This window comes from Hevea brasiliensis, chromosome 7, assembly GCF_030052815.1.
Source record: "Hevea brasiliensis isolate MT/VB/25A 57/8 chromosome 7, ASM3005281v1, whole genome shotgun sequence".
In the NCBI taxonomy this organism is placed as follows: domain Eukaryota; kingdom Viridiplantae; phylum Streptophyta; class Magnoliopsida; order Malpighiales; family Euphorbiaceae; genus Hevea; species Hevea brasiliensis.
In genome coordinates, this window is record NC_079499.1 from 37,851,892 (window position 1) to 37,864,124 (window position 12,233).

Below are 12,233 nucleotides of genomic sequence, written 5' to 3' on the forward strand. Positions count from 1 at the left end.
TATGCAAAGGAATTTTGTCCTTCACATACTCACATTCTTCCTTCTCTAGTGAATTTTTAATGTTTTACTTTTCTGTTCTTGACTTTTCCAGCAAGAATTCTCCTCATGACAACCACCTTAATCTTTTTTCGAATGTTTTTCTTGCCCACCGCCTGAAAATGGATGATTCCAGCGATCTAAGACTTATAAGGGTGTCGTCTGATGACGGTGAGGGAACTAGACTAATTGACTGATCAGGGTCAAAATTGACTATCATGCCAATCTCGGATCGATTTACCAGTATGGTCTGCAGACCGATCTCTGACAAGGGGACCACTAATTTCAATCTTGGTATCGGTGACTATCTCTTGAAGTTTATTTGGCTCCTAACCATATCAGCGGTCCCAATTGTAGCTCAATTCTGGTCAATAACATCGACGAAGACATCGAGCTTCCCATAGTCTTTGCCATAGTTGACGAGAGCTACCCTCCCGATCTCCACGTATCTCTTCAACGGCATCTAGGAATCAAGAGTGGTCCAAACTGTAAAAGCAAGATAGGTAAAATGTAGTGAAGGGAAATTTGTAATTGTTGATCTTGAGAGATCGCCCAAATGATGTAATCTGACCTTTTGAAAATGAAATGAAGTTTTATTTATTCAAAATTGATTATTTATTTTGTTTTATTATTGCATTGTTTTTCCTAATCTCTTATAACTGTGTCCGATACAATCTCCCAAATCACACTCATCGACCGATCTCTTTGATTCAAAACTACTTGCTATGGTTGATCCCTAGTAACTGAAACTATCCAATCTGCCTGCCATGTTTCTAGAATTCTCTTTTGATGAGTTATGGAAATGGTCAGATTCCGCTAACTGATGCATCACTTAGAGCTTCGTTAGCATTTAATGCTCAGGCAGGTATAAATAGGAAGGAGTATTGGCCATTTGCCCACTTATGCCATTTTTAGATTCCCTGAGTAACTACTATGCTCTCTCTCATTTTTTAAAGTTTTCCGGCACTGATTTACACTCTGGTAAGAGCTTTAATCTTTTTCCTATCAATTTTTATTTTTATCTTTGAAAATGAGCAATACCAATGATTAGAGAGCTATGAGCCCTCCCTCTGTTCACATTTCATGGACGTTAGACGAAGGTGATGTGGTTAGGCCAAGTGAGCAACCTGAACCTTCCATAGCTATTATCCCAGTCCATGGTCAAGCAACTAGGTCAAATTTTAAAATTTGAAAATTTGGGGATAATTATGCAACTAAAAAGACAAAAATTAAAAAGAAACAAATTTGGTCTTATACCCTAAATGTGTCGCCCCTCTCTCTCTCATCAATTCTCTCAAATTCCCACCATTGTTAACTCTTGTAAGCTTGATGTTCCTCCCTTTCTCACCATAAGAACCCCAACTTCCAATAGTAAAGTTTGATTTTAGACCTTGGTAGAGTGTTTGAGAATAAAAAGAAGGAGAAAAGAAGGGGATTTGGAGAATTAGAAAATCCATAAATTAAGGTATCTATAAATTAGTTTTAAATTCTTGAATATTACTTGAAATTTAGTTGAGATGCATGGAAATTATGAAGAAAATGAAGGAAATTTTGTATGAATGGTGGGTAGAGAATTCGGCTAGCCATGGTATGTGACGCCCCTTACCCGTCTACTGTATAGCCAAGCAAGAAGTGCCACATTCAATGCCGGAGCACCCTGCTTTATCTTATCATGTATATTGTAAATTTTTAATATCATTTAAAATTGGTAATCCATGTGTAGAATTTTTTTTTTTGTACAACTTGTTTCTGTAGAAACCTGGACAGAACCTCCTCTGTTTTATTAGCATCTAACGGGTTCCACTAATCACCTGTTAACATGTTCATAATCAATTCACACATTTCCATATCATATTCTCTTTTATCATATCATTCACAACTATTTATGAGATCTCAAAATGAAGTATCATCTATTGCATTCATATGGAAATTCATAGATAATAAATTACAAGTTTTCATTACAATCTCAAAGTTTAATTACAAGTCCAAAATGAAATACATCATAAACTAGTAATTACATTATGATTAGACATAATGAACCAAAATACTAGTCTATACACGGGCCCTACCAAAATACAAAAGACTGGTGAGTTGATTCTAGACGGTGGCAGATCTGGTCAGAGCTCTGTCAGGGCACTACTGGTGCAACTGCTACGGCTACTCAGATTGGTCTCCAATACCTACGTGATGGAAAAAGTAACGTGCTAAGCATAATGCTTAATGGTGCATAATTTATAATAACAATTTAAATAGTAATTCTATATATGGCAATTTCACAATTTCCAGGTATTTTACATTTCACTTTGGAAACAATTTAAATTATTTGGATCTTTTCTATTTACTTAATATATATTCAGTCTTAATTAATTATTGATAAGTGCATAATTTATTAATTTTACTATCATCACATTTAGTGTTTCTAGGGTATCTTTATGCCTAATTCAGTTGATTAAAGTGTAATTATATATTAGGCATTATGTTTAGAGAGTTATTGGAGTAATTGTGTTAAATGGAGAAATTTTTAGCATTTGCATTAATTTGACTCTTGCTGTATTTTTTAGGGTTTTGGTGAAGTCCCATAATATAGAAGTGTGGAAGGAAGCTTAGAAAGGTCAAAGGATTGAAAAGCGTTGCTGATACAAAGTACACGGATCGTGTAAGCACAACCACGGATCCATATAACATTCTGCCAGAAGAAATCCAAAGAGCCGAGGAAGAAACAAAGTACACGGGCTGTGTAACTTCAACCGTGTAAATCCTAGAGACCCGTGTAACCTTATATGCCAATGCAAGACATACCCATTCAGCTCCAGTAAGTTACATGGCCCTAGGCCGTGTAGTGATGCACGGGCCGTGTAGTGATACACGGGCCGTGTATCCATCGACAATTAGTTTCCTGATTTCACTCCAATTACAGTTTTTGACAGAGAGAAAGATTCCTAACACCTCAGGGACTCTGAAAACCTAACCCTAGGCCATTTATTATAAATAGAAGAGGCTGTCTTCATTTGACACACATTCTAGATTTCTTCAATTTTCTACTTTATTTTTCTGTAAGCCATAAACATGAGTGGCTAAGTTCTTAATTTAGTTCAAGGGATTCTAGTTCTTATGCATGATTTGTGAGACCAGGTTCTTAATTTAATTTATGTCTTTTTGAATATCTATTATTTTCTAATTTCATTGTTTTTGATCTATTGAATGATTTGCTAAAAAGGCCTATTAGTTAATTGTTTGATGAGATCAATTGCTAGTTTCTCTTCATAATTCATAATTATTGTTTAAGATTGAACGTGAGTAGCAATTAGGTTTTATTGATTATGATCCAAGTTTTCGATAATAACCTAAGGAAACAATATGATGAATTAAATGATTTATGCTTCATAAATTGTTGTTCAGCTTAACTACTTCCTTTTTTTAAAGCAATTATTAATTTGATGAGGATTGCTTAATACCAATTCAGTTAATAATTAGAGTCAATAAGAGTGCTGGGCTCGAGTTGATAAGTATAGGGAAGTTAGGGGTTTTACCTCGCTGTTTGGTAAATCTACGTTAAGTATTCAATAAGAGATAATTGTATTTCTTTTGTTTATGATCGAATTAATGCATTGGAATGCGAATTACCTTGGACTGAAGTTTGTTTAATTTGAGAGTTTCATATTTAATTTTAGCTCTTAATTTCTAATTTTTTATTTCTTCTTTGGACTGCGAATTACCCCCCAACCTTGGTTTCTTTTTCCATTACACAAGTGCACGAAATTTAATAATTCAGTCTCTAGGGTTTGACCTGGATTTACCACTTACTGCAGAAAATATTTCATAACTGGTAATTTCAGTTAATTTAATTTCTGGTGGATTTGACAACCACCAAGAATTTTGGCTCTGTTGCCGGGGACTGAAGTTTATTAGATTTTGTGTTTTTAGTATTAGGATATTCTGTTATAACCTTTGTTTGTGAAGTGTAGCTATATTCAGGTTTTCAGAAAAAAATTATAATGTTACTATTCATTGGCAGATTTTTGGTTGAATTAGGAGGGCGGCCCATAGCTATTTTGAAGGAAATGATGTTCTGATAAAGACCAATCATTGGCACCACCCTCTTGAGGCGAAATTAAATTGTTTTCTAGGGTTTTGAGGCATTTTTTTGTTTTCACTTTCATTTCTTTTTGTTTATGACAAGAACTTCTCAATCTGGTGAGTTGATCTTTGATCTAGAAGTAGAAAAAATAGCTAAACAGTTGACAAAATTGCCTAAGAAAGTTAGGCAGATTTCGAGTAGATCTGAAGGAGTCTAATCTCCAAGAGAGTTAAGTTCGGATTCGGATTTGGATTCAAATTCTAAAAACAAAACCATGGCTGCTAGGACTTTGAAAGAGTTAGCTGCTCCTGATCTAAACCAATAGCCTTTAAATATTGCAAATGAGGCTGTTGCTTTTGAGTTGAAATCTGGACTAATCCATTTGTTGCCTAAGTTTCATGGTCTTGCAAGTGAGGATCCACATAAGCATTTAAAGGAATTTCATGTTGTGTGTTCCAGCATGAAACCTCAAGGAGTTTCAGAGGACCAGATCAAGCTTCGAGCTTTCCCTTTCTCACTGGAAGGCACATCTAAGGATTGGTTGTATTACCTCCCTTCTGGATACGTTAACTCATGGAATGGGATGAAGCAGATATTTTTGGATAAGTATTTTCCTGCTTCCCATATTGCCAACATAAGAAAAGAAATTTATGGGATCCGGTAGTACAATGGAGAGAGTATGTATGAGTATTGGAAGAGATTTAAGAAACTGTGTGTAAGCTGTCCCCATCATCAAATAAGTGAGCAACTTCTGATTCATTATTTTTATGAGGGACTTCTACCAATGGACTGCAGTATGATAGATGCTGCTAGTGGAGGAGCTTTGGTTGATAAGACACCAGAAGAAGCAAGGAGGCTGATTGCTAACATGGCAGTAAATTCTCAGCAGTTTGGTATGAGAATGAATCACACACCTATGAAGCTTAATGAGATAAGTACATCTAACCTTGAGAAACAGATTTCTAATTTAACTTCTTTGGTGTCGCAGTTGGCTCTAGGGAATATGCAAACTATTAAGGTATGTGGAATTTGTTCGGGTTCGGGTCATGCTACTGACATGTGTCCTGTGTTACAAGAGGATGAATCAATGCAACATGCTAATGCAGTAGGACATTATGGACAGCCACAACGCAAGTATGATCCCTTTTCTAATACTTACAATCCGGGATGGCGAGATCACCCCAACTTGAGTTATGGGAATCAACCAGTCCAAAATCGATACCAGTAGTAGAACCACAAGTGAATCAATAACCTCCACCTCCGCCTCCCTCAAATCAAGGTATTACACTCGATGAAATTGTCAAGGCTTTGGCTAATAATACACAATAGTTTCAACAGGAGACCAAAAATAACATTCAAAACATAGAGAGGCAGATTGGTCAGTTAGCCTCATTTGTGAGTAAGCTAGAAGCTTAAGGTTCTGGAAAGCTTGCATCCCAAACAGTCATGAACCCCAGAGAAAATGCCAGTGCTATAGTGTTGCGGAGTGGGAAAGAAGTTGATAACCAGACTCCACATGAGCCAATAAAAAAGAAGAAGCAAGGAGCAAAAGAATCTGAAGTTTCTGAAGTTGAAGTAAGTACTAAACCTAAACTGAATAAGGTTAATAATTCCATTCTTCCTCCATTCCCCTATAGGTTGGCTAAGACTAAGAGAGAAGAACAAGAGAAAGAAATTTTGGAGACTTTCAGGAAGGTAGAGGTTGCTATATCTTTACTTGATGTGATCAAATAAATCCCCAGGTATGCTAAATTCCTTAAAGAATTATGCACTACAAAGCGCAAGTTGAGGAATAATGAGAAGATCAGTGTGGGGGAAAATGTATCGGCATTAATTCAGTGAAAATTACTCCCTAAGTGTAAGGACCCAACTTCGTTTTCTATTCCCTGCAAAATAGGTGATTCTAGATTTGAAGGTGCAATGGTAGAATTAGGAGCATCTAATAATTTCATGTCAAATTCAGTTTTTCAAGCTTTAAAGTTGGGTCCTTTGAAAGAAACCAGTGTCATTATTCAGTTAGCTGATCATTCTAATGCTTACCCATTGGGAGTAGTTGAGGATGTGTTGGTGCAAGTTGGAGAATTGATTTTTCCTGCAGATTTTTACATTTTGGATATGGAGGATAGTGTTAGTAGTATGTCCTAGAGCATATTATTTAGTATGTATCTTGTACATGTTTTATTAATAAAAGGCATTTCCACTTTTCCATTTATATAATATATTTATGTGTAATAGAAAAGGTCCATTGATATTTTGTTAGAAATTCTATTCTTAAGTTGTTAAGAATACGAGTGACAGTATTTTTAGTACAAAGTATCATAAATAGGTTCACAATCGAGGATACTTCATAATAAGGACATGACTTATCCAGAAAGATTGAATTCATGTTTGCTTTCAAGTTATTTATATGAGATATAAATAAGATGGAATGGTGAGTCTCATGCCATATAACAAATATGATAGGCACTTATACATGATAAGTAGGCTGAACCAGTGACACTTATGACAAGCACATGGAGTTTACTCTTGTCAATATTTTGTCATAAATCATATAGTGCATATAATCTTTAGACTTGAGATAGCACAGTTATCTTGTATATAGGTAGTTTGAGTTTGATACTGCTTTCATACTTGAATTTTGTATGGGTATATGGGCATGTGTTGGCTCCTATTAGTTATATATGAAGGTAGGTGTTGATCAAGATGGAATCTGTTCCTCTAAGTAAATAGAGATAAAATCCTATGTTCGTTTAATTGTTCTTGATGTTTCAAGTTCCTGGCCAGGACAGATAGATTTAATCAGAAAAGAGTTTTTGATGAGAAAATCTTTTTAATCAAGAACTGAAATTAAAAGAGAACATAATATTCATAGCAAATGGAGTTTGACATAAACCATGACTCTAGCTTGAGTTGCGATTTTGTAACAGAGATATTCCAGTGCATGGTAACATATGATTATAGGTTCATTTAAGGTAAACCTTATTATTAATTGGGTGGCTATGGCATGCTATGCTAGGTGTTAACCATGGTCTATGAGGTGCATAAAATGATTTAGAGAAATCATTTATGGTAAGAAAGAGTTCTGATGATATTAAGAGTTGATATCATATATCATTGCCAATTAGTGATGAGCCTAGTAAGTCACACGCATACACAAGTTATCACCTAATTAAATATGATTTAATTAATTAATTAATTAAAGAGTTTAATTGATTAATTAAATAGGTTTGGTTTGCAATTAGATTGCAAAGTCCCTAGCATAACTTGAAACCAAATCTAGATTATTGAATGTATAGTATAAATTAAATTTATATTTAAAGTATTTAAATATGAATTTAATTAATAAGAAATTAATTAATAAAGATTAATTAATTGATTTATATTTGATATAAATTGAATAGAAGAAGAGAAATAATTATTTTGCGTTGAGAACTCAAAATTAAGACACAAAGGCATTTTAGTCATTTCATAGGGTGACATGTGGCACCATAAAATGGTGACACATGGAATTATACATAAGCTTGCCAAATGTCTTTTAATCATGTAAGATGATTAAAATTAAGATTAAATATAGGTTTGACACTTGGCACAATGTGATTGGGTCAATTAAACCTAGAACCAATCAAAGGGTGACATGTGGCAAGGGTTTAATGTGTTGACCTAGCTATATAAGTGTTGTTATGATAAGAAAATAATATAACCAGCTGCTACTCTTATTGGTGCTGCCACCCAAGGCTCTCCCCTCTCTTCTTCTTCATTTCTCATCAATTCAAAGAGATTAGCCATCAATCTCTTGAATTAAAAATGCTAAAAATTGTTTCTAGTGTCCTGTTTGCATCTTCAATCTCTTAAAAGGCAGAACTTGATTTTCTAATTCATAAAAAAAGTTTTAGAAGCTGTTCAAGGGCTGCCATAGGTGTTCTTGGTGTGGACAAGCTAGAGGGACAGCATCTGATATCCTGAAGATGAATCTCAAAGGCGCAAATACACTGCAGTGTATCAAGAGGTTAGTGTATTTGTTCTTGATTTAATCTAGGGTTCTAAAATTAATCTGATTAATTCTAAAATCTTAAATGGTAAATACAGATCCAAAAACATATTAAAAGAGTTTTAATATGTTGTTTATCATTGAAATCAAATAGATAAAAATAAATATTGCATGATGTATGTGACCTTAGGTGAAAATTTTTGAATTCAATGGTATAAACTTGTGTTTTTCACGCTTTCGTTCCTTCAATTGGTATCAGAGCCACTATATTTGCCATTTAGATTGTTGATTATATGATTTAATTGTTTGTTTTGATCATGAGATGATTTATCTATTGCTGGTTGCAATGGATGTGTGGTGGCATGCAAGAGAACACCTAATGGTGCACAAGGTTTGTGGTTCCATGGGTGGCTCAAGGTTTGGCTTTTTAATTTGCAATTGTTGTATGATCTAAAAGCTCATCCTATGTCTAATTAAATTGTTTAATTAGAATTTTAATCACACAATTAAATTTTGATTCAAATCAAAATTTTAAAAATTGTTTGAATGTGATTCAAATCTGAATTTTAAAAGTTGTTTGAATGTGATTCAAATCAGAATTTTTAAAGTTGGTTGAATCATATTTAAATCTGATTTTTTAAACTTGTTTGAATAATATTCAGATCTGAATTTTTAAAAATTGTTTGAATATGATGCAAATATGATTTTTTTTAAATTGTTTGAATGTAATTCAAATCTGAATTTTTAAGGTTGTTTGAATGTGATTCAAATCTGAATTTTTAAATTTGTTTAAATGAGATTCAAATCTGAATTTTTAAATTTATTTGAATCATATTCAAATCTGAATTTTTAAGTTGAATATGAGATATTCAATTTAATTTAAGTATGTATATTTTATTTAATTGTTAAATAGTGATATGCATGATGGATGATCATGGACTATAAAAGACCAATGTTATTGGATTTATTTCTTTTATGTTTCTTTGGGATTATAAATTAATTAATTTATTTTAATTTATTTTGGGCATGTATTATTATGTTTGTAATAATTTTTGACTTATAATTTCATTTATTTAAGTTCTTGTAAATTCGCCTTAGTATGCCAAGGATTACTATGTAATATTGGATTGCAAGAAGTTCAAGGAGGTCAAGAGCATTGGTGGGACCAGTGGGAGGAATTCAATATCAAGTGTTGATTATGTACTCCTTCAGCAACTCTTGTAAAATGAATGAATGAAATGCACCTAGGAATGCCCTGATTCAATTCTTGGTTGCTCAGAATTGAATCCCTTAGAAAGTCCATGATCATACCATATTTATTTATTGTCCATGAATACATGAGATGTATGTGAATGTATGCAGTATGTGATATATGCATGGTAAATGGATAATGTGCAAAGTGAGACCTTAATAGTAATTAGGATGACCATAAAATCTTTCAAACAAATGATTAAGTTAGAAATGCTATAATTAAAGTAATTATAACATGGGCCCTCCATTGAGGCAATTATTTTAAGAAATTTTAAATACTTGCATAAGATGCAATTAATTTAAGAGATTTTCTTAAGAATAATTGTTAAGTATGAGATGTTGTAAATATGTTAATGGTTTGGTGGCCAATATTGGATGTACCTGAGGACATTAAAATTATTTGCATAATTACTGGCTTAATGGGATCAACTTAACCAATGCAAGATAAGTCAATAATGGATGTACTTGAGATTTTGAGCATTAAGGGCTAGGTAAAGGATTGAACCTGACATGAGATGTGATGGGCAAGGAGTTGCTCACTTATAGTTTATTGTAAATCCAATAATGGATATACCAGAGGATGATCAATAGAATTATAAGAATTCAATCACCCACTAGAAATTCATCCAACTAGGATTTTCGTTTTCTACTTTGGAAGTGTAGGATTCGCTAAGTTAGTGGGAGGACCAATTTGATTAAAAGACCATAATCATTTTGGTTAATTACATGATACATTTACTAATTAATCTAGTTATTTTCTGCAGTTAATTTTCTAATGATAATGAGCACAGAACAACCAGCACCATCCAATATCCTTGCAAGCATACTTGATCGCAATAGATTGACAGGACCTAATCTCTCTGATTGGCTAAGAAATTTGAAACTTGTCCTGAACCTTAAATAGATAGGATATGTTCTAGACTCAAATTTTCCTGGTCCCTTACCTCCAGAGGCCACCCAAGAGGAACATGAGACTTTGGACAAGTGGAAGGAGCATGATATGAGAGCTAAATGTTACATGCTTGCTTCTATGTGTAATGAGTTACAGAAGCAGCATGAGAACATGCAGAGTGTGAGTGAGATCCTCCTTCACCTACAAGAGTTTTATGGTGAGCACAACAGGAATGCTAGGTATGAGATATCTAGACAACTATTCCGCATGAGGATGTCTGAGGGACAGAATGTTGGGGATCATGTCCACAAGATGATTTGGCTGATTGAGCAGTTGAAACATTTTGACTTCGACATGGATTTCCAACTACAAACGAATTTGATCCTTCAGTCCCTTCCTGAGTCTTTTGGGAATTTTGTGACAAATTTTCATATGACTAAACAGGAATGCACCTTGGCTAGTTTACTCAACATGCTGGTTATTGCCCAAAAGAATATACCGGGCAATAAAGGAAAATAGTTAGCTTTGATTGCATATTTTTCTACTGGAAAGTCCAATAAGAAAAAGGGCAATTAGAAAAAGAAACCTCAAGTTCCAAGATCTTCCAAGAAGATAGCCAAACAGAAAAACAAAGATCAAAGTTGTCAAAGGCAAAGGAAAGTGTTTCCACTACCAGCAGGAAAGTGTTTCCACTGCCAGAAGGAAAGTGTTTCCACTGTCCAGAGTATAGCAATCTAAAAGAATGCAATGCCATGATGAAAATCAACTCAAGTTCAAAGTATATTTGGCACTTAAGATTAGGTCATGTTGCAGAAGATAGGATTGCAAAATTAGAGAAAATGGGGATTTTATCCTTATTAGGCTCTGAGCCTACTCTAACTTGTGAATCTTGCCTTCAGGGCAAAATGACTAGATCACCCTTTGTTGGACAAGGACTAAGAGCTGAAAATATTTTGAAACTAATACATAGTGATGTAAGTGATCCATTTAAGAAAATGGTTAAAGGCGATTTTCATTACTTTATTACCTTTACTGATGATAAATCAAGGTTTGATTATTTGTATTTGATGAAATACAAACATGAATCTTTTGAAAAGTTCTAATAATTTAAATCTGAAGTAGAAAATCAAACAGGAAAGAGTATTAAAGCTCTTCGATCAGATCGTGGAGGGGAATATTTGAGTACTGAATTTGATGAATACTTGAGAGAGCATGGCATTGTTTCCCAACTGACTCCTCAAGGAATGCCACAGTTGAATGGTGTATTTAAAAGGAGAAATCATACCCTATTGGATGTGGTACATAGTATGATAAGCTATATTGATATGCCAATCTCCTTTTGGGGATTTGCATTAGAATCAGCTTTGTATATTCTGAATAGGATTCCATCAAAATTAGTTTCTTTCACACCTTATGAGATATGGCATGGAAGAAAACCAAGTCTTAAGCATGTTAAATTTTGGGGTTGTCCAGCTTATATCAAAAAGCTGAACACTAATAAATTGGAAACCAGATCAAAAAAGGGTCGATTTGTTGGATATCCAAAGATAATTTTGGATATTATTATTATTTGCCTACATCAAAAAAGGTTGTGGTGAGTAGAGATGCCACATTTCTTGAACAACAGTTTGTTCAAGAAGGAGGCAAAGGAAGGCAAATAGAGTTGGAATTAGAGAATTCTGACCAACCAATAGATCAGCTGAATATAGATCCATCTAGTCAACCTATACCCATTGATGAAACATCTACAGCTGTTTCTCATAGAACAACCAGGGTATCTCACCCACCAGTGCGATATGGTTTCCTTCATGAAGAAGAACAAGAGTTGTGTACTCATGAAGAAGTAGATCATGGAGATGATCCACTTACCTATGAAGAAGCTATATCAGATATAGATTCTTCAAAATGGATTGATGCTATGAAATCTGAAATTGATTCCATGTATAAGAATCAAGTTTGGGATCTTGTTGACCCACTTGAAGGTATTA

At 34.0% G+C, this 12,233-nt stretch overlaps 1 non-coding gene across 1 annotated transcript; it reads right to left on the reverse strand.

Moving 5' to 3' along the window:
- Positions 1-4,745: 4,745 nt before the first annotated feature.
- Positions 4,746-4,852, reverse strand: LOC131181894 (small nucleolar RNA R71). The gene has a single exon (XR_009150368.1). It is a non-coding gene; the product is annotated as a small nucleolar RNA R71 (small nucleolar RNA).
- Between the last annotated feature and the right edge of the window lie 7,381 nt (positions 4,853-12,233).